We start from the raw sequence: 24,093 nt of genomic DNA, 5'->3' as shown, positions 1-24,093 counted from the left end.
TTTATCAATTAAAAAAATAATTACAAATTATAATGTTCTTTATCTGTATAGCAAAAACAGTATGTTTTTTTTCTTATTAAAAAAACAAAAACAAAAATTGTTTAAAATAATAACAATAATTTAACAATATAGATTTAAGAATTTTTAAAGTTTCATGATTTGAAAACCCAGATTGTTTTAACTGTAGGATTTCTTAAAGTTTAAAAATTATAATTAAATTGTGTCCTAAAAAAGTCGCGAAACCTTTCCTTTAAAAAATTAGGAATCGAGACATTAGAATTTTGATCATATATATTTTTTAAAGATAAATAATAGACAGGCAAATAGATGGACAGAAATCGGAATATATATTATATAAACATGTAGATTTAAATGTTAATTACAACAGGCCTATGGGACACCTTATATAAAGGGGGTAAGGACGTCCAAGCTTTTTTATTTGGGGGGAGATGAAAATCAAAATCTTGGGGGTGACTACAGTCTACTGCACCCCCATGTTCAAATTTTTTTGTTTTGTTTGGGGGGGGGGAGGGGTAATCTTTATATCATAGAGGCAAGGACGTCCAAGCTTTTTTTTATTTGGTTTTTAAAAGAAAAGCTTCTAGGTGCGAATTCTATTGGAAAGGTGGAGGTACCGAACCATTTCTCTAAATAGTTATAACAATCTTCTATGTGAAAGAGAACCATATCGGTTGAGAGCTCAGGGAGATCCTGTACAATAGACACACACACACACATTCTGTTACTTTTAAATAAGGATTAAATATAGGTATATTTAATAGTATTTGATCTGAATATACTGTAAGTACTTGTAACTCAACTTTGACTAAACTTTCACAATTACAGACTTAAAAATTAATGAAACTAGGATAACTCCTCAAAATATAAAAGAGGAAGTATGTTTGTCTGGCTGTTTGTACTCTCCTCAGTCGTTGGACCATTTGGTTTCTACATTTAAGAAAGCTTGATATAGGTCCAGGTCAGGTTTTATTTATTTTTAAGGAAGGTAGCATTACAATCCCATTAAACGTAGCGGGACAAAGTGTCTCAAAAATCAGCCATATGACGTCATAAAAAGAAGGGATTATCCATCTCTTTTTTTAGGGGTTTTCCCACTTCTCCTCTCATTTCCCTCATTTTTATGATGTCACATGGCTGATTTTTGAGACACTTTGTCCCGCTACCATGAAAAACCCTGGATGTTAATAACCCATAATACTTTTTTTTATTAGGAAGGATTGGACTGTAAATAGGAACCCGGTATTAGTGTCTTAGAAATTATCTTAGTGACGTCAAAAAAATAGGATGTGTCGATACTACTAGGATTTTTAAGAATTGTTAATATAGGCCTGAAATCAAGATTTTTTGTGCTTTTAAAAAATATTAAAAATATTTCTAAAAATTCTACATTATTTTTGCTCACTTTTAAAAAACAAAATCAACTTTTTTTTATTTTTTTTTATAAAATTATCTTTCAAAATTGAAATAAGATCTATCAGCTGATATTGTACTTCTTACATAACTCAAGAGTTGACTTACAATGTGTAAATATTTTATAGATTATTTAGCAAAATAATAAAAAACCTATATGTAATTTCGTGATTAATAATTGGCTTAATCTTACATTAAACATTGAATGATTTTAAATAATTTTCAAATATTTGCTTTTATAATTATACTTATTGTATAAACACCTCATAAGTTAGCGCAAAATGCTATATATTTTATCACATATGAGCTATTTTTTAAGCCAGCTTTTTAGTCAAAATTTCAAACCAATAACAATTAAATCAAAAGATATTTGGTTAAAACTATATATAAACGAGAGTAAAGAAATAAGATATTGCTATCAACAACAACAAAAAAGGGTTTTGTCTAGTTTTTGGTAAAAATAACGCATATTTATCATTTTAAATTAAAGCTATCTTTTCAAGATTACATCTATAAATTCGTCTGTATTTTATAACTTATACCTGTTAATCAATTGATTTTCCATAATAATTTTATTTCTATATTAAATTTAGAGACAGCTAATTTTTCTTTAAATATAATGAGATGTTTATCAGAAATTTTTAATTAAGCATAATAATGTATATATTAAAAAGACAATTACGAATAAAAACAAAACAATCAATTATTAGATTATTTATATCAATAAATTTAACGGAATTTGAACGTAATTGTTAAAAAAGCTAGCTTAAACAGTTTTGCCATTAAAAAATAACCTTCTTTATGAATGGTACATTCTAACAAGGGTAATGATATCCAGTAGAGCAACATATTTAACAAATATGTCTTTAAACAATCAGTCTATTTAACAAATATCTTTTTAAAATGCATAAGTTATATTACCTCTCACAAGATTGTTTAGTCCTTTGACACTGTACATAATTATTATTTGATTGATCTATCCTTAATTTTTATTCATATTCAATTTTATTGTTTGTATATAAATATTTAATACCTGTATTATAATACGGTTATTATTTTTTTTGCTATGTTTTTATAAAATAAATATCTAAGCAAATGTTACCAATTCTTATAATTATCTGGAATTGAAAAGAATTACTTTCATTCGGTTGCTAAAAAGAGGAGAAAAAGAAATGTATTGAGTCAGATAGTAGCCTTAACCTGTACAGCTTTACATTTATTTCATAGATAAATTGAAATTGAAATTAGATAAAATTATTAATTGATTTTAGATTATTAAACAAGACATGTTAGAATTATCCTATCAATTTCAAACTCTTCATGATGATTCCTATGACAGTTAGGTATAATTTAGAAAGCAACTCTATCATTGTTAACAGAAAGTCAGTACGTCCATTTAAAACATGCTTTGTGTGTTTTTTGGCTGCTATTGAAGAAAGACAACTGAAATTTTAAGTGAAAAGGTCTTTTAAGCGGTGTTTTAATGTATTTTTTTTTACAGTAGCTTTTGATGGATTATTTTAGGTTAGGTTAGGTGATTGCCCTGCATGGTTAGGAAAATGGCCCCGCATGGATAGAGCCCCCCCCCCCCGCAGTGGCTAGAAATAGGATAAAATCTACTGTGAAAATACCAAGAAACGTCCCTTAAGAGGCATTGTCATGAAAGGGACTATACCCAAGATATATGTGCATCTACTTAACGACTTCCAAAATTTGAGGGTGCCCTCAAGTAATGACCCCTTCCCCCCCCCCCTGCATCTACTCTATACATTATTTTGTCTGTCTGACTGTCGGTCATGCTTAAAAAACCTTATTGTTGGAGAAATGTTATTTTCACGACTGCTTTTTTAGATAGCCAGCTGTAAGTTTTAGTCAAGATACCTTATATTTATACAGATCTGCTCCATATATTTATTGTCTGTCTGTCTGACAGATATACTTAAAAGGACAATTTAGTTTTAAAAGAAAAAAATTTAAAAAATGTTGGTGGTTTTTTTTCTAAGCGCGTGAGGGTGCAGGTACCCTATCCTAAAATAGTTAAAAACCTTCCCATGACCTATGACCTATGTCCCTGCAAAGGAGAAGCATATTAGTTAGGAAGATCCTTCCATATAAATAGACACACACACACAAACATTCTTTTACTTTGATATAAGGATTAGCATTTTGTTACTGTATCCTATTACTAGCGGCTACGCCTTAGAGGCCTCTTGGGGCACTTGAGGAGGAGAGAGTCCAATTTAAGAAACCAATTTATTTTTCTAGATTTTAAAAGAAAAAGACAAACAAACAAACAAAGAGACAGACAAACAGACATCCTGTTACTTTATTATATCCTATTATATAAATTAGTAAGCTAAGCTTTTTTTGACTGTAGCAACGGATCTTGTTAACCGCTGAACCTAAAGGGTTCTTCTTTACAGTGAAGCTTATTATAGGTATAGAAAAGTTTATAACTATTTAGGAAGAGGGCTCTCCACTCTCCAAAAAAAATAACACCTAGAAAAAAAGTACCATCTCCGCAATTTTACTTCTTTGTTTTAAAACTTAAATTGAAAATTGGAAGAATGAACTTTCCCCCTTACCACCCTAAAAGCTTCTAGTGATGTTACTGCTAGTGATAATATATTATAGTTTATATCAACATAATATGCGGATTTTAAGAAAAGTTTAATCAAATATGCGGACTTTTTTCAACCTTTTTTTGACAACATTTATTAGACATATTAGAATTATACTATTGATTTCAAATTTTGCACGGAAGTATGTCCTTTTACTGTATGCTATATTTACGCAATTTTGCAACAAATTTATGTGCAATTTCATTTAGACTTCAAAATTAATATTCTGCTTATTAAGTTCTGACACTCTAGCTATTGTGCGTTTGTTCTACCTTCTGATTTTTGTGCTTCGTTTTTATGGATGTTGTCATCCTTGTCTAGAAAATACAAATTAATTAATCTATGGTAGAAAGTACAGAGAGTATAAATTATTTCCTACATTTTTTATCAATTATCAATTATCAATCACCTCTATTATCCATCTCTTTTTTAGGGGTTACCTTTCCCACCTCCCCTCTAATCCCTCGTTTTTAGTTACGTCACTAAGATAATTTCTAAGACACTAATACCGGGTTCGTAAATAGCAATGGTACCCAAAAATAATGCCACCGTTATCATAATTGTTCGCACAAAATTTAATCTAATTAAGGTGCAATTTGTTAATCAACATTGGGAAGATATTTTAATGTATTTCCTTCCCCCACATGGCAGAATATATGTCCATGTCTCTGCTTGTTAAAAGCTCAAGTTTTGTCAACTAAAATGACATTATAAAAGTCCAAACAACTTATAAATATATAGCTATATGTAGGACGTTTATCATAAGGGAATATCTATCTATCTATCTGTCTGTCTGTCTATCTATCTATCTATTTATCTTTCTTTCTATCTATCTACTTATCTATCTATATATCTATTTTTCAACCTATCTATCTATCTATCTATCGATTTATCTATCTATCTATTTATCTATCTATCTATCTATTTATCTATCTATCTATCTGTCTATCTATCTATCTATCTATCTATCTATCTATCTATCTATCTATTTAGCTACTATCTATATATCTATCTATATACCTCTTTGATCTATCAATCTATTTACAAATCTATATTTTTATCCTCACATTCTTATATCATTCATTTACCATCTATCTATCCACCTTTCTATTCATTAAGTTTTCTATATATCTATCTATCCAACTGTTTAGCTAGTTAATTGAATAATATGTCTGTAGAATATAAATAGCTTTCTTAACCCCCCCCCCCCCCTCTTCCTCCTGCAGGGGATATAAAAAGTAATATAGCAATATCCTTGCAGTTCAAAAGTTTACCTCTGTTTTGGTTTGGTTTTGATATTTGCTACTTGTATAGATACTCCTAAAATCTTAACTATCCCTAGATATTTACTTTATTCTCAACTAGCGGCTTCGCCCCTATCCTCTAGGGGCTTTGCCTCTAGAGGTTTGATCAAACCAATTTTTCGTAATTAAGATTTTAAATAAATAAATCTAAAAAAAAATTTTCTTTGGGGGGGAGGAATTTTATTTTTTTTATTGGGGGGGGGGGGTAGTCAACCCAACTATTTTAATTTTAGTTCAAAGATGAATTTTTTTTTTTTGGTGGGGGGTATTTTTAATTTTTGGGGGGGTTGGGGGTGTCCCAGCCCCCCCCCCCCCCCCCGAAAAATAGTTATAAACAGACAAACAGACACACAGACATCGTTCTACTTTGTATTATAGATGTATAACTAAAATCTCACTATTTTTCTCTTGAATGGGGGGGGGGGTGGGGATTTATTACTTGCCTCACTTAAACTCCATAGGAAACTGGCGTCGTAATAAAGTTATAAAGTATTGCTAACTGAAAACAAATAACCCCGAGGTGGATTTATAACTATCATGGAATATTAACTCAATAGTTGGAAAAACAACAATGTGAATTTGTGGTAAATTTCCAAATTTGCTTTAAATTACATGAAGACAACTTTTAAACCTTGAAATGGAATGATTAAAGAAAATTCAAATTTAAGAACACAGATTTTAAAAGTTTTCTTATATACATTGATTTACTTGAAATATCTACTGAAATATTTTTTTTTCCTCACTGTTTACCTTTACCTAACTGTGTATTTAAAATATAATCTTTTGCAGCATTTATGGATAAAAATGTTCTTATTTGGATCACTTTAGTATCTGTTATTTTGTAGACTTTTATGTACATATCCTTTGATAAGTTGTATCAAATGTCAGGAAAAGTTTTATTTCTAAAGGATAATGCCAGAATCAGGAAATATTATTATTCTATTTCTATGTTTATCTTTTTATTTCCTTTTTAATATCGAAGCTACTCTGTAATTTATAAGCCTATACATCCTATGAAAATCCAAAGAGCATTCAGTATATAATCCGTCGTTCTATCGGACATGCTTTAGAAAATGCCAATTTTTATGATAGCTTCGAGATTTTATGATTAATTTAACATTATTTCTTTTTCTTTTTCTGACTACAACAAATCTGCTCTATAACTCCCCTTTTCTGTTTGTCCGTCCATTTTTTTATTTTCTTAGCCACTTATAGATGTTGTCATCCTTGTTTCACAGATAAATAAATATCTTTTATTGATTTGCTTGCATTTTTTTTTCAAATGTAATCTTTATTGGTTTCTATCCTAGCTCTTTTTTATTTGGAGATATTCACGTGTAAGTGTTTTCTTTAGTACTGACGTCAAATGCTTTGTTTTAGTCTAGGTGACTCAAATAGCAATTATGATGTTATTTTCTCGACTAAATTGATTTGTACAGGCGTCCAAGCTTTTTATTTTGGGGGGGGAGGGGGTAAAAATTTTTTAAGTGGGGGGTAAAATGGCGCGCCCAAAATTTTTTTGGGGGGGTAATCGCCCCATTACCCCCCCCCCCCTTGGACGTCTATGCCTGTACTAATTTTTTTTTTTAGACTTTTTCAGTTAAAAACTTTATTAAATAGATTATTATAATTTACCTGGTAAGCCAATTAAAGACTAACGTCACTCATATTCATAGTAAAGCAATGTACTATACCTTGTATAATAAATGATCCTCAGTTTCTTCACGGATGAGCTTTATAAAAAGAATAGTTTGAAGAACAGGACATACAAAGATTTAATCACAGTAACATATAAAATAAACAATGATACTAACGGCTTCGCTCTCAAAGGTCTCTAGAGGCTTATTTTTTCTAGGGGTGATTTCAACATCAACATCAAATATTTATTTCAATCAATATATTAGAATACAGTGATAATGACAGCGAATGAATATTTACATATAGCATAAGTTTATATAAATCATTGATACTAAAAAATAAACACAAGAATATGTTGCTAGAGGCAGGATCTAACGCAAACATAGAGTGCAAGCTAAAATCATGAAGTCAACAATTTTTAATTAGTAAACCTAGGAACATGCGGTGAAAGGATCAAGCCCTATACAAAAAACTTAATATAAAATATTCAGATGTAGTGTAGTAAATGAAATTTAAGAATGGTGTTAACCTCCCCAAAGATAGTAATAAACCTTCCTAGGACCTATAAAAAGTTATATTTTGGTTCTGTGGTCAGCGATATCCTTCTATACAAACAGACAGACATCCTGTTACTTTTATCATTATTAGAGACACAGCTTCTATATATTTGGGGTATTTTAATGTTTTAATAGTTATTTCTCGCATCGTATTATAAACGGCTTTCCGCGGATGTAGAATGTACAATTATGAGATTAAAACTAGTTTTTTTTATCCCCGAGGTGCCGAAGGCACCGGCTAAAAAAAATTGTTTTAATCTTATGATTGTACATTTTTATATTCGTAGAAAGCTGGATATAATTCGATGCTAGACATAGTTTTTTTGTATGGATGAGAACCGGTTCCTATCCACCTGATTCGAATGAATACGAGAAAGACTTATCTCCAGCCTCATACTAAAAACAGGTATGAAGAGAAAAAACGAGGGAAAAATTAGGACGGGATTAAAATAAACCTTGCAGTGTTTTTACAACACAACATAATATTACACAACAGCAAATATGATAACATTTTTAAAATTCTTTACTTTAACATTTGCCTGTCATCTAGAGCATTATTGGAATGGGTTCAAGTCTCTACACACATCACGTTCAGACGTTTATGTTAATGATTCCTTGTAGGGGGACAAAGTGTCTCAGAAAATCAGCCATGTTACGTCAGAAAAATGAGGAATTACCCATCTATTTCTTTAGGAGTTCTCTTTCCCAATTCTCCTCTCATTTCCCTTATTTTTATGACGTCACATGGCTGTTTTTTTTAGACACTTTGTCCCCATATTGATTCCTTCTGCCCCTATGTTGGGAGACAGAAATCAACAATAAGAGTAAATGGGATGTCAATGTAATCTGTATATAATAAAGCTGGACTTGTTTTTTTCTTTAACATACTTTTTTTTTGGCGGTATTGGTGGCATACTTTTTATTGCCTAAGCAACAACTGGTAAATTCTCAAAGTAAACCATGAATAGAAGTAAATGGATAGGGATAAGTTTTCTGCAAGAAAAGTTGAAGTTGTTAAAAGCGAATGAAGTTACATTTGAATAAAACTTTCTATTAAACTTTTTAAAACTCCCTTTTTAAAATACTTATGAAGAGCTGGGGGGGGGGGGGGGGGGGGTGAGGTATAGCTTATTTTAACCCAAGATTTATCTAAATCCAAGATGGCTCCTGTGGCCGCCTAGATGGAAGGATCTAATCGATGAAAAATCAAAAAAGAGTTAACATGACGATTTTTTAAATAGTTTTTAATTCTTTTATGAAGAATATTTTTAGTTTTTGAAAAAAGTTTATATCAATTTAATAGATAGAAAAGACTATTTACAAAAGTAGTTTTAACCATTTTCATAAATCTACAAGTAACAGTTCAAATTCATTTGCTAGTTTTTTTTCTTTAAAATAGTCTATTATTGTTTGTATATACGGACAAAGTGAGCTATAGAGTAGGAGAGAGTAAAGGAATTTCACAAACCAATTATCCAAAATCAAACAATTATTTACCCCCACAGAAAAAATTGCAAACACACACACACAAACACTAATACTTTCAGTGTATACTTTCCGAGTTCCAGAGTATGTGTGTGTGTGTGTCTCACCTCCGAAACCCTCCGGGAGAAGAACGGGGGGAGTAGAACCAACCTCCCGGCGTATTAAGGTTTGTTTAGTTGAAACCAAGACTTGGTAGCTGGAGGATTTTTCACACAAATTTTGTGGATTTTTACCTGTATTTCCAAACAGCTGTTTTTTGTGATTGTTGTTTTTTTTATTTGCTTTCTAATTAGAACAACTTAGTTTTTTTTATTAAAGTAACATAATGATAGCTCAATTAAATAAAAATAAAAACCTTTAATGTGAAAAAATGTAAAATAATCGTTGGAAGAGAGTCAATTAGTGAACTTTTTTTATCCAATTTGGATATTCTTAGTTTTCGATGCTGAAAAAAGGGGAGAGAATTCCAGGAGTTAAAAGATATAAAAAAGCATTTTTTAAAATGATTTCAGAAACACGACTGATAATTATTTTAACTCCTAATTAAAAATTTTGAAACATTATTTTAGTGTTTAAATTAAATGCTGTTGTCAACATATTTTAATTTAGAAGATTATCTTAAAATGTTACAAAGATTTGGTTATTTTGTTGTCCAAAAATGTTTAATGTTTAATTATGCATCTATCTTGAGTTACTCCATTTAGTCTCATGTACCTTTTTGCTTTAACTAATACTAACAGCTGCGCCCCTAGAGTCCTCTTGAGGGGCACTTGAGGAGGGGGGAGTTGAATCCCAAAACTCATTTTAAAATTTAGATTTAAAAAAAAGTTACCAATTTTTTTTGGCGGGCGATTTCTCTTGGGATGTGGGTTGTACCCTCCCCCAAAATAGTTATGAACCTTCCCGAAACCCTGTTATGGAAAACTCGATCGGTTCAGCGGTTATCGAGATCACTCAGTACAGATAAACAAACAGACAAATACATAAACATACTTTTACTTTATTATAAGGATAATAAATATTTTTCTCGTATTCATTCGAATCCGGTGGATAGGAACCGGTTCTCATCCATACGAAAAAACTATGTCTAACATCGTATTATATCCAGCTTTCTACGAATATAAAAATGTACAATCATAAGATTAAAACCAGTTTTTTTAGCCGGTGCCTTCGGCACCCCGGGGCTAAAAAACTGGTTTTAATCTTATAATTGTACATTCTATATCCGCGGAAAGCCGTTTATAATACGATGCGAGAAATAACTATTATTGTATTTCATAATCCTTTATATTCTTGAAGAAACTTCTTTAACTTTTAGTATATATGAGCTTTAAAGCTATATATATGAAACTTCTAAAACTTATAAAACTCCTCATTTTAATTATCATCTTATTATTTTTCATTTAAAACATTGCTTGAATTTAAGAAGAAGAACAGGAAGAATGAAATCTAACAGACAATAATTAAATATAAATCATTAAACTTCTTAAAATTAATCAGGGATTCCACATCCACGGGATAGGACAATAGACTAAAAATCATTGTATTCTCCACTCCCCATCCCTCCAAATAAAAAAATACTTTATGTGTAAGTTGAAATTATTAGTGGAGTTGTTTTGACATAGTTACTTTGTCATATACAGACTTAACCTCGCAAAGTTTTAATCCAATAAATGGCAGATCAATAATCCTTTCCCTCCCTGGAAACTGACCAAAAATCATTATTATTTTTATTTCATATTCTAATATTATAGATCTGAATATCTTCAAACTTCTAGCCTCAGTATTTTCACGTAACATTTTGTCTGCTATGTTTGATCATTTGTAAATTTTAGGCCTATTATAAGATTACAAAACTTTTTTTAACATTCATGACAAGCATTTCAATGAAGTAATGAATTAATAGCAGTCTTGTCCCCAACAAGTAACAAATAAACTAACAAAATAAAGCATTCATAGTTGCAAAATATAGCAGCAAAGTACTACACAGTCCAAAAAGCATTCATAATCATAGTGCATAAATTATTCATAATCATGATTATATAAATCTTTGTCTGTCTTTTGTACAAATTGTCTTTAAGTTAAGACCCAATTACAGACAATTCAAATAAAAGTTGTAAGACTCAAAAATCAATATTTCTTCGCTAAGCCTTGTGACTAAAGGGTTGGAGACATTAATTCTATAAAGAATTGTGTATTACAAAATTGGTAAAGTTATGGATCAAAAGACTTTAAACTAATTTTTTTAAAACTTTACTAAAATTTGGATTAGCTCAGAGATGTATTTTTGCTTAGGATTATTTCTTTTTTTTGTTTGACCCCAGACTGCTTGTAGTTATAATTTTTATTTATTTTCATACATGTCAGCAATTATTTATACTTTATAATTAATTATACACACAAAAGTGTTGAAATGAAAATATTATCAATTTAAAATAATTTTCCCTGTCATTTCTTTACTTTACTTTCTTTTCCTTGTTTAAACAATTAATTTTAGAAAACTTGTCTCTTTTATTTGAGAAAGAGTGCTAAATTCTCACATTCTTTCAACTTGTTCAACAAATTAGTTCACAAATTGAATTCTAATTGGTTGGGGCTGGGATTTAGCTTAACTGGGAAGGGTTAAAAAGAGAGAAACAAAAAAGATCCCATACCAAAGTAAATATCTAATCTTTTTAATAATTGTGAAAATCATAGTTTAGCCAGTTCACTCTCTTACAAAAAAAACTAAAAGTTAATCTTTGACATAATTACCTTAGAGTGTGTTTAAGACATATTTTGAGGTAATATCTTGTAGTAGCAAATAAACTAACCTACTAGCATGTAAGACTTATAGAATATCCTCCCTACTATAGGGAAGAAAAAAAGAAAAATTGTGTTTCTGTTAAATGTTTTAACAATATAGAATTGTGTCAGCAAAATGATTGTTTTGTTTTACATTCTTAGTCTGTTCTTAAAAATCTATCATCTCTAACTCTGTCTCACTGTCTGTCTGGCTGTCTTTAAGTAAATTTTTGATACTTAACATTGCACTTTAATATAAAGATGCAATGAAAATAGTTATACATCAGAATTATAATATTTTAAATGTTTAATTTGCTTAAATAAGATTAGATAATTTTAGAGTTTTATATTTGAGTATAAGAACATTTATATTTGATTAAATCATTAATTTTTCACAAAAGAATAAGAATTTGATTAAATCCTTAAGTTGGCTGGATGTAGAATGAAAGGAAAGGGAGATAGAGATATAAGCAAATATGAAGATCAAGTTTTTATTGTAAAGGATATGAATAAAATATGAAAACTTTGCCTTTCAGAGGGAAAACTGTGGTAGGGAAGATTTGCCTAGGTCATGGGGTTTTACAAGGCAAAGCTTCTAAAAAATATCTTTTAATCAAACCTCTAAATCATGAAAAGATTTTTCAAATTCAACAAAAAATTTGATTGTCCATTTAATAATATATTATTAGTTATTTTTTGATACTTAACTAAAAGATATTGGTAGATAAATTACAATTATTGATTTCTATTGATATATTAAAAAGATAAGAGCTATGCAAAGTAAATGGTAGGAATACATATAAATATTATAACATTATTAGAATACAACATTCATAATGTTATTATTTATTAACAAAATTTGTTGAATTATAAAATTACAGATTAAAATATTCAGTATTGAATAAAATAGTACAAGGATACATCTAGAGTGAAACCCTACAAGGTATCTACTATGGCAAACATCTTACCAAGATTGCAAAATGTACAAGTGATAAAGTTACAGCCTAATCCACAAGGCATTTTATTCTGAAACAAAAAGTGAAAATATTTTATATTTAAAAAAAACAAGTGAAAAATTTTAATTAAATATCAATAAGTGAAAAGGAAATTATCTCAAATTACAAAATAGTGATAAAAATTGAGTTACCATGTTAAAGTGTACACCATACATCAAGGATATGTGTAAAAATATAAATACGACTTTCTTCAATGGGGAAGGGGAAGAGGGTAAGGATGAAGATGAGGAGGATAATGGGGAATCATCTGGTAGTTCTGGCTCAAAATCAACGACGACTTCCAAACAGACTACCATGGTGCAGCTGACAGATGTAAAGTCGTCTTCAACCAAGGGATTTCGCTTTCATTGTTTTCGAAAGATAGGGGAGATTAGAAAATGAAATTAACCATAAAACAAGTCTTTTAAATTTCTTAATGTTTACTACTGTTTGTATAATAGATATGCTTCTACATTTGACTTTTATGTAGAGTTAAAACACAACAATTTAAAGTTAAATACTTGAAACAATAAAATGAAACATTTAATAATGATAATAGACTAAGTTCCACTCTATTATCATTTCTCAACTTTCAAGTTGAATTTTATTCTTTGACAGCTGAGAGAATTCAAGAAGTTTTGGCTAGAGAAATAAAGGTGTAACCCAAGGGTGTAGTCAGACTTTAAAACAAGTTACAAAATAACTTTTTATCTTTCAATGGGTAAAAGTTAGGTTTACCTAATTGAAAACAAAATTTCTATTTACATGAAACAACCTCAATAACATATCTATGCTATTTATAAAAAACCTTCGACATAAAAATATATTGATGAAAAGTGTTTTGAACAACATTTTTTTATCAAATCCTCTTAATACTGGCAGGCATCTATTCGAGCAATTATTTAATGAATAGGGAATGATTACGCCATAAAAAATCCCCTTTGTAAATTTTCATTTTAACCTATTGCCCAAGTTTATTCATAGCTTGAGAATTCCATAGTTGAATAAACAGATCTAATATTATGAATAATATTTACATAAGTAATTTATACAGTTGTCTATCATACATAGAGTTTCAAAATAAAAATATTTTAAAATTCTTAGCATCTGTCTTAAATAATAAAAAATATATGACAGAGGGTAATCTTTCCTGTTAGGCAAATTGTACTATAAATTCCTATTTTTCTACTTTATTATTGCTTGTTAAATACATTTGCAATACCTTATCTTCTTTGAAAAAAACTTGTAAAGGAATCTAAAAGTAGAATGGAAAAAAGGTGTTAATTGTTCTCTAATTTTATTATCAGACAACAAGTTCTTTGATTTAAAAACTTTACAGATAATGATAGCAACTTTATAGACAGACACAAATTATGATTCAACCAAAATGAAATAACATCAAGGTTTGGTAAAATAGAAGTTTAGAATAAAAACAGTTTTGGTGCATGTGTTTATATGTCTTTATTTGTATAAACTGCAAGCACAAATATATATAATTAATCAATACATTCATTGAGATATAAGATAGTGAACCAAAAGAAAATAGGGAACTTATCACATGCAAAGGGTGAAGGTGGAAGTTAATGGGATGGGTTAGGCAAGGCAACAACTGGGTTAATTAAATCAAGGGACAAAACTCAACCTGTAGAGAGGCATTGCTTTAGGGATGAATGAATTAAACTTTTTCAATAAATTGATATCTGTCTTCTATGGTCAGGTTTGTTGTTAAATAATTCTGCAAAACGAAACAGGAAGTTTGTAACTCAAAGAAAATTGTAAGAAGGACAAATATCTTATCAAAAAAGGCAGAAAATACAAAAAAAATTATGCTTGTTTAAAATTGAAATTGGCATACAAATTTGCATAACATTGTTAGTAAGAAAATAGCTCAAATAGCAGATACATTTCAACTCATTGATAAACTTTTCTGTTTTAAAATTGTAATCTCTTCTTAATTTTTGGATCTTTGTTCCTTTTCCAAAAAAGTGTGAGAGGTTTACCAATATTCAAGCTTTCCACAATTTTGCAGAAAAACCTTTCATTCAAATACATTAAAATAGTAATTTAATCTATAAGGACTTTATTAGGGGTTGTGGTTAATTGAATTTTAACACAATTTTCTTTTCCTACAAATTGTTAGATTTAATGGTAAAGCTATTTTTGATATTTTACAGGACAAACAGCTACTTTTTAATAAAGCATTTGTTAAGGTTAAAACTTAAACATTTATAAAAGAAAAATTTAAAGAAAAATTCTTGCTAAAACATGAATATCTACCAATAATAATGGTCAAAGACGAATATTCTGAAAATTAAATAGTAGAAAAGAAACAATGTTAAAAACACAGAATACAGATCCAAGAGAAGTTTTTTAATTGAATATAAATTAAAAAAAAATCTCTTGTCAAAATCATTGGTTTAATTATTTCAAATTATTTTATATCCTTTTGTAATCTTAAGGGAAAGTAATTATTGTAAAGATTCTGTAATAAAAGGAAACTTCAAAAAACATTACATAAATCTATAATAGTTATTTCTCGCATCGTATTATAAACAGCTTTCCGCGGATATAGAATGTACAATTTCAAGATTAAAACCAGTTTTTTTTAGCCCCGAGGTGCCGAAGGCACGTGATAAAAAAACTGGTTTTAATCTTATGAATGTATATTTTTATATTTGTAGAAAGCTGGATTTAATTCGATGGTAGACATAGTTTTTTTCGTATGTATGAGAACCGGTTCCTATCCACCGGATTCAAATGAATACTAGAAAAGCAATTATATCTTTCTAGAAATCGTATCAAGTTGCCAATTGAAATAAATATTGGAAATATGGAATCTATATTCCTGGCAAGCCTTACATATGTTTCTAAGTGTATCTGATACTTGAACAACGAGATAACAGTAATCATCCCCAACCCCTCCTTCTGTGATATCTATTTTATTTCTTGATTTATGTCCCTGTCCCTGTAGGGCTAGACTATATCTACAGATAAACCCGATATCTAGTAAATAAATATTAGATCAGGTTTAGCATATAACAAATTAGGTTTTCTTTTCCTGGCTTTACAATTTCCCATAAAAATACAATATCTTTTCATCCCCCCCCCCCTCTTTTTTTTGATTAAAATATACAAGCAAATATCTTTAAACATTCTCATAAGGATTCATAATTAAGTTTTTATATTATTGAAATCATTAGTGGCATTTGATTTATTTAACTTTTTTTTGATTCAAATAAAGAAAACTTTTAGAAAAAGCTTATAGCAGCTTTTTCCCTAAATATTGGTTTATAGTCAAGTTAATTCAGAGCTGATGGAAGTGTGTATGTGTTTGAAAGAGTCTGTACAAGGGTGTGAGCATGAAAATTTTTGTATTATAGGATAGGTTTGAAATAGAACATTTTATATTGATAGGATAATTCCAAAAAATACAAAAGCTAAGACAACATCTTCAATAAGGTTACAGTACATAAAGATTGACAAGGCGGTATTCTGAGTAAAATGAAAATAAAGGAGATTGATATATTTTGTTATACATTAATAATTTGCACAAATTTTATGACATCAAATTAATCCTTTTACTTCTCTAAAAAAATACATTTAATATCTTTTTTTTCAAAATCTAATAAATCACTTAAAATTTGTTGCAGGATTTTTACTATTTTTGAAATGTGAACTTTTAAAAAAAGTATAATGCAGATTTATTATTATTTTTATTAATAAGTTGCCTCTATGCCACTTTAGGATATAATATTCCTTGTTTTTGGTGATATTTTTAAATCTGTTTGTAAAATTTTAGTATACAGAGAATTGACAAAGTGATAGATGTCCTCAAGTTCAATCTGGACCCCCAGCCCCCCTTAATATCTCTTTTTAAAATCCAATCCTGCGGGGATGAGAATAAATAAATATAGGATTTGTCTGATATCGTTAAATATTTGCTAAACAAAATAAGGTCTAAAAAAAAGAAACTTACTCAGATCATAAAAGCAAAGTTGTTTAAAAAGTTACCCATTATTAAACTTAAATTTAAAACAATTAAGTTCATTTTTAATGTAGTTTAGAAGGGTTGTAGGTGCTCTGCTGGTAATATCAGGGAAATTACTGACGGTGTTATAGAAATACTTATTTCTTAGAATTCTGTCTCCTACACATTTTATTTTTATTTTCTTTCTAACAATCACAGAATATTATAGAATAGCATTACCAGCTGAAAAATGTGTCTTGATTCAAATTTCATGGAGCTATAAAAGTCAAAAAGAGAGGGTGGACAATGGGCTATTTATTACATTAGTCCTCAAGGTTTTACAATAACATTTTCTTAATCGTTAGCTTAAACATTTTGGGGACTTCTAATGAATTTTGATTGGTTTGTTTATTAAGTTGAGTATTTAAAAGTTTAACCATAGCCTAGCAAGTCATTGCTATTATAAGGGTTTGTCAGAAATTTTTCAACTTTCATCAGTGTTACCCGATTTTTTTTATTAATCAAACCAACAATCAAAGAAAAAGCACTTATTTATGTATGTATACGTTTAAAAAATCATTTAGATTCTCTAAATATTATTATCCTTGTTTTCTTTGGAACAATTTAAAACTATTGGACATTTCATTTAACAATGAAATTGTCGTTTCCAAATCGTTTCTAAAAAATTGTTATCAAATTATAAAGCTAAGAAGTTATTCAGACTCTTGTATTCTTTCCCTCTTATATACTGTTTTTCAAAAGGCTTTCCTCTCTGGTCCCCGTACATATGTACTAATTAGTTTTGTCCGTATGTTTACCCATGAATCTTAAGGGATAGTACAATGGACAATAAATTGAAAAACAAAATTTTCTCTTCTATGGATTGAAAATAATTGTGAATGATAATCTGCTAGTTTGTATAACCAATAAAGGTACTAAGAAAGAGAGGGAATGTCTGATTGAGCCAATAGGAGAATCGCATCGGAATTTACATTGGATCTCATTGGTTGAAATTATGTACACATTTTCCTACGAAGGCATGTTTTTTTTCATTTCATACATACATAAAAGTCAGCTGTTAACAGTATATTTTCTTAGTAGAAAGCTTTGCGGAATCAGAATTAATTGCCCAAAAATTTCGTTTAAATTTGAAAGCTTGAAACAAAGTTGGATTCTTAAAAAAAAGTTAGGCTGGCAACTCGCTGGTGAGGCAAAATTATTTTTGTGAAAAATCCTCCAAAATCGAATAAAAAAATTTACCAAAATGAAATAAAATCTTAAGAGGGTTATTAACATATGATTTTGTTTAATTTTTGTAGATTTTTAATGTGCTTTTGGATGATTTTTCAAAAAAATAATTTTGCCTCACTATCGAATAGCGAGTCTATCATTTTTTAAGAATCCACATCAGCTTGAGTCGAAAGTAAACAATACTTTTGTCTGCTAGGAATGTTCTCTCTTAGATTTGACGAAAAAAGGGTCCAGAATATTCTTCTACTCTTCTATTTCTATTGTATAACCTTATGTAATAAGAGTCTCTTAAGGTTTTAAGCTAATGAATAAGACAACTTTTATATAAAACTTTAGGGACAAGTACAATTGACAGTCCATTGTCCCCTCCCTCCCTGATGATAACCCAATTGTTTACTTTATTCTGATCTAATGATTCTGATCTAATGATTCTGATCTAATGATTATGATCTAATGATTATGATCTAATAATTATGATCTAATGATTCTGATCTAATGATTCTGATCTAACGATTCTGATCTAATGATTCTGATCTAATGATTCTGATCTAATGATTCTGATCTAATGATTCTGATCTAATGCTTCTGATCTAATGCTTCTGATCTAATGCTTCTGATCTAATGATTCTGATCTAATGATTCTGATCTAATGATTCTGATCTAATGATTCTGATCTAACGATTCTGATCTAATGATTCTGATCTAATAATTAGTAGAATTCAGTCACAAACAAACATAAGAAACATTTGGTAACATTTCTTGTATCGCCGCTACTATATAATTAAAACTTTCGGCTGCGCCCCTAGCATCTTTGTATTTGAAGAGTAAAGAAATGGTAGAAAAATAGCCTAAAACCATCCTACGACCTATGTGAAGCTTCTCTAAAAAGGAAAAGATATTTAGCATCAGACAAAAATTTTTAATACTTTATATCATAGGATTTGATATATGCCCGTAGGTATGGCTTCTGAATCTTCTTTTTGAAGGAATTTTATAAATCATTAGGCTTTGCTGTAATTTTTAAAATGTCGTATTTAGTGATTTATTGACCATACCTCACATAGTTAATATATTATCTGTATTTTTTTTTATAAAAAATGTTGTTGGGTCATACTTTTAGTTATAAAGCAAGAAGGAAAGGAACAATGTATTTAAGAGTTTTAAGTGCTGTTCGAGGGGAAAACTCCAATAGAACCGTATATGGTTTTCCTATGGGTCCGGTGGTTAGCAAGGAATATGAACGATGCTTTATATAGTGACTTACTACTGGCCTACCATGGGTCAAATAAATTGTATACAGGCCTGCCATTGGTAATTTAGTTTGTGAGCTTATTGGTCATTTGTATTGTATGACGTATTTTTTAATAGGCACAGATTCAACATGAACGGATACAACTTCTGTAGCTAGAGGTTTCAAAAAACCCCACCTATCTATCTTTTAGGTGTGTATTCCCTTCTGTCCTTGTATAATATTATTGGAAACGCATTATACTCCAACTGTCCAATGATTTCGTCATTAAACAACCTCCTATTTATTTCTTATTGTGTTATTTTGTGAATATGAAACAAAATGCGGATGTGATAACAAGCGGAAGTGGCTGCACACCTAAGTTTTTGTATTGTCGTGGGATTTACTCCTTGATTTCTTAACTTCACAAAGAACAAACTTTTTTTTTCATTTCTTCAACATAAGGATGAAAAGTAAAGGAATTAAAACTTTTTTTTGGGTGTGACGCAGCTAGTCAACAACTGTTCTTTCTTTTTGTCTGTCGGTTTTTCAATTAACAACAAGCTGGAAACTTTAAAGTAGGGTTGGGCCGGATACTTTTTTGGCCGGATACCGGATACCGGATATCCGGCTGATTTCTAATGCCGGATATCCGGTTCCGGCCGGATATCTGGCCAACGTTCAATATCCGGCAAAATACCGGATATCCGGCCGGATAACCGGATATCCGGCGTTAAAAATCAGCCGGATATCCTGTAACCGGATAGTTTTAATATCTGGTATCCGGCCGGATATTGAAAATGGCCGGATATCCGGCCCAACCCTACTTTAAAGTAAGCAAATTGGAACACAGCTGACCGCAAAACCTAAAAGGCCTACATAAATACACAGAAGACGTTTTGCCAAAGAAAACGCACGAAAAAATGTGTTTTTCGTTTATTATTAATGATGCACTGATTAAAAAACCTGTTGCTGTTAAAAAAATTTCCAAGGGAATTTTTAGAAAATTTAAAAATGAATTTAACTTTTTTGAGCCTGATTCTTTTACTATTCTGCATGATAATGCAAATTGTAGAGATGACATATTCTACAATGGTATTGCTTAATATCTCATTTTGCAAAAAATATGCATTCGTGTTATTTAAAAATTGCCAAAATATTTTAGCAAAAATACGTAATGGGACAAAGTGACTTAAAAATCAGCCATGCGACGTCATAAAAGTGAGGGAGATGAGAGGAGAAGTGGGAAAGAAAACCCCTATAAAAGATATGGATAATCCCTCATTTTTATGACGTCAAAAAACTGATTTTTGAGTCACTTTGTCCTATAACAAAAATACTTGATCATTTATACGTGTTTTTTTTTGCCTAGAGGAGTAATAGTTATTTCTCGCATCGTATTATAAACGGCTTTCCGCGGATATAGAAAGTACAATTATGAGATTAAAACTAGTTTTTTAGCCCCGAGGTGCCGAAGGCACCAGCTAAAAAAATCTCATGATTGTACATTTCTATATACGTAGAAAGATGGATATAATACGATGCTAGACATAGTTTTTTCGTATGGATGAGAACCGTTTCCTATCCACCGGATTCGAATGAATACGAGAAATATATTTATGTTTTTAATCAACCAAACAAAAAACAATTTTTAGAAAGCTTATAATTAGTTTAAGCTATTCAACGGGAGAATAGGTATTTTTTTCGGTTACAATGTATGAATTAGTTAATTGTTCTTCTTTCTGAAGAGTGCATAAAAGTTAAAGATGTTTAAGTATGTCCTCACTTTTCTGCTATAATTGGAAGGAATAGTATATTTTCTACTAGCGGGTACGCCACTACTGACCTCTAGGGGCAATATCTGTTCAGCAGGATTATAAGCTACAAAAAACAAACTGACACAGATCCTGTTACTTTTACATAAGGTAGATCTGAAGTGAATTCGTTACAAAGATTTGCCTCAATAAAATCAGTGAGGCTTGCTAAAAATTTAGAGGGGATAATTTTGCCTCACTAAAATTTTAGTGAGGTAAACTGATTTTAGTATTTACTTCTGATTCCATACATTTATTTTGCCAATTATGTCAACGCTAATTTATGTTCACTCTTTAAAATGGCATCTAATAGAAACAAGTTGAAATATATTTGTAGCATAAAGAAATCAGAAGAATAAACTTTTCCCCTTGGGTTTATACGAGTTAATTTAGGATTATTTCATTTTCCAAAAACTCTATTTTTAGTAGAAATAATGAAAATAATAAGATTATTATTTTTTCTTTCTCTCTCTATTTTTTTTCTTGCAAAATAAGTGAGAATATATATTGTATATATTTTAGGATATATAAGTTGGAAGGAATTTTAATGTTAGGGGGAGATTTGAAATCTGCATCAAATTTTAAGGATTTTTTATAGAATTCGTTTTTTGTATAATTCTTTATCTAAAAGCGGTAATACATCTAAATTAATTAATTTTGACATCTGTGATTGGTTGATTAAAAACTATCTGCGCTCTGATTGGAGAAGCTTAAGTGTCGTACATCATTCACCCAATTAGAACGCAGGTAGTTTCTAATCCACCTATCCTATTAGTCAAAATTAATTAACTTAAATTGTATTTCCGCTTTTAGATAAAGAATTTTACAAAAAATGAATTTTGTAAAAAATCCTTAAAATTTGATTCAGATTTCAAATCTCCCCCTATAATTAAAATTCCTTCCAACGTATGTATCCTAATATATATGTTATCTAAAGCTGCTACTATGTCGAGCAAGTGACATCAAGAACTTTGTTTAGGTTTGAAGTAAACGCAAATTTGGCAACATAAAAAAAGCATTATTCAAAAATTTAACTAAAACAGCCAAACATTAAAATTGAGTTTTAAATAAATAAAGAATTTCAGACATTTGTCTTTGATAGAAGCCAAGAAAATTATCTTCCCTTTTTCAGTTTCAATAACAGACAAAGTGAGTTATTAAGTAGATTCTCAATAATCATAAAAATCTTCACTAAAAATTTAGACATATATCTTCAATAACAACTGAGAAAATCACATTAACCCCCTTAGAAGTAGACGAACGGATAAAATTAATAGTGTTTTGATATTAATTTTACCAAAAATACGAATATTGAGAATTATTCATAAAAAAATTATAAAAAATATTTATTTCCTATTCCCTCCAAAACATTCTGTATGCCATCGTCAAATAAAAGATGATAAAGGTATGATATTAGAGGGGAATGTCTTGGGCCAAAATAGGTGCAACTACATGTACAGTAATTATTTCCATAAAAAGGCTGTCCAATTTTTTAGTTAAGTTATCCCCATCCTACTATAAAAGAAAGAAATTGTGTATTATGTCATGTAATATTATTAATAAATGTTCTTTTTTATATAGAACAACCATGTTTTCAGGGATAGATCAATGGAAAACAACAATAATTATGCCAATAAATAGCAAAAAAATTGTCAAACAGTTTTATTATAAGACTAATGTATTATTTATACTTCTTGGCGTATACGTGATAACTTAATCAGTGACGTTTGGACGAACAGAAAGACCATAATTAAGAGTGACTGCGCTACAAAAGCAAAACATTTCAGTTTTAAATTTTAGGATGATAAATATAACTCCAATTCACCTATCCTAATATCCCATTTGAGCAAAAATGAATCCAAGATAACAAATACGATTTCTTTCAATTATAACACAACTAGATGCTTCGGCCCTAGCCTCTTTGGAGGACAGGGGGAGGTCAGATCTTAATTATAAAGCTTACCTTTAAAAAACTACCAATTCGCACCTGCTATTTTCGAGATTCTGCAGATAATACAATTTTTTACTTTGAATATTAAGTATTTTTTTAGATTCAGCATTATAGTTCTCTAAATTTTACAATTGAGTTTTAGTTTAAGTGTTTTTAAATAGAGACTAAGGTGGTGTATAACTCTAGTAATCTTACGTCAATTGGGATATAAATGTTGTAGGGGAAATGTAAGGTGTATATTTACATCCACACATGCAGCACTTTATCAAATAGTCAGAACCGCATGTTATTACAATAGCAAAAACTACCCCTTCCTCTATGCTTCACCTTTTATAAGACAACCATCTTATCAAATTTTTTTCACCCTCCCCAAAATTTTTACCCCGGGGGTAAAATTTCCCTGGGGGGGGGGTAATTACCCCCCCTAAAATCTGTTGGCAGGGGTAAATTTTGTTTCCCCCCCAAAAAAAAATTTACCCCTGGGGTAAAATTTTTGGGGGGGTAATTTAAATTTTCTTGAATATTTAGTATTAAAAAAGAAAAAAAATTTGGGGGTGCCTACGGTGCCAAAATTACACCTTTTATAAATTGAAAAGTTTTGACACTTTAAGTTTAAACCAACCAATCAAGGAAAAGTACCCAAAACTCAACCGTATGATAGTGTATGTTTCTAAAAATTTATTTTGGTTAACTGTGTAATTTACAATCAAGCGTCCCCTCCCTCCCTGACGATTATACTGATATGTGGTATTGATCTGACACCCAAATATAGTTGTGTATGTTATGTCCTTATTGGATTTCCAACACTTTTTATACCAATTATTTTCCTACAATGTTTGTCTTTTTATCTATCTATCTCTCAATCCAATTATCTATCTAGTTATCTATCTATTTAACTAAATGCCTCTCTATCCATCTATCTATTTAACTAACTGTCTTTCTTTCTATCTATAGATTCAGTAATCTTTCTATCTTTCTTTCTGTGTTTCCTTATAACCGACTTCTATCTATCTATCCATATATCTATCTATCTATCCATATATCTATCTATCCATCTATATATCTAT

General features: G+C 29.8%; 1 protein-coding gene across 2 annotated transcripts in view; it reads left to right on the top strand.

The window, feature by feature from the left end:
- LOC145318556 (uncharacterized) overlaps positions 1–24,093 on the top strand; it is a 547,717-nt gene that overhangs the window by 106,472 nt on the left and 417,152 nt on the right. The window lies entirely within an intron of this gene.

Source organism: Acartia tonsa, chromosome 5, assembly GCF_053477335.1.
Source record: "Acartia tonsa isolate MP-2025a chromosome 5, ASM5347733v1, whole genome shotgun sequence".
Lineage (NCBI taxonomy): Eukaryota > Metazoa > Arthropoda > Copepoda > Calanoida > Acartiidae > Acartia > Acartia tonsa.
This window is presented reverse-complemented; position numbering and strand designations above follow the sequence as displayed.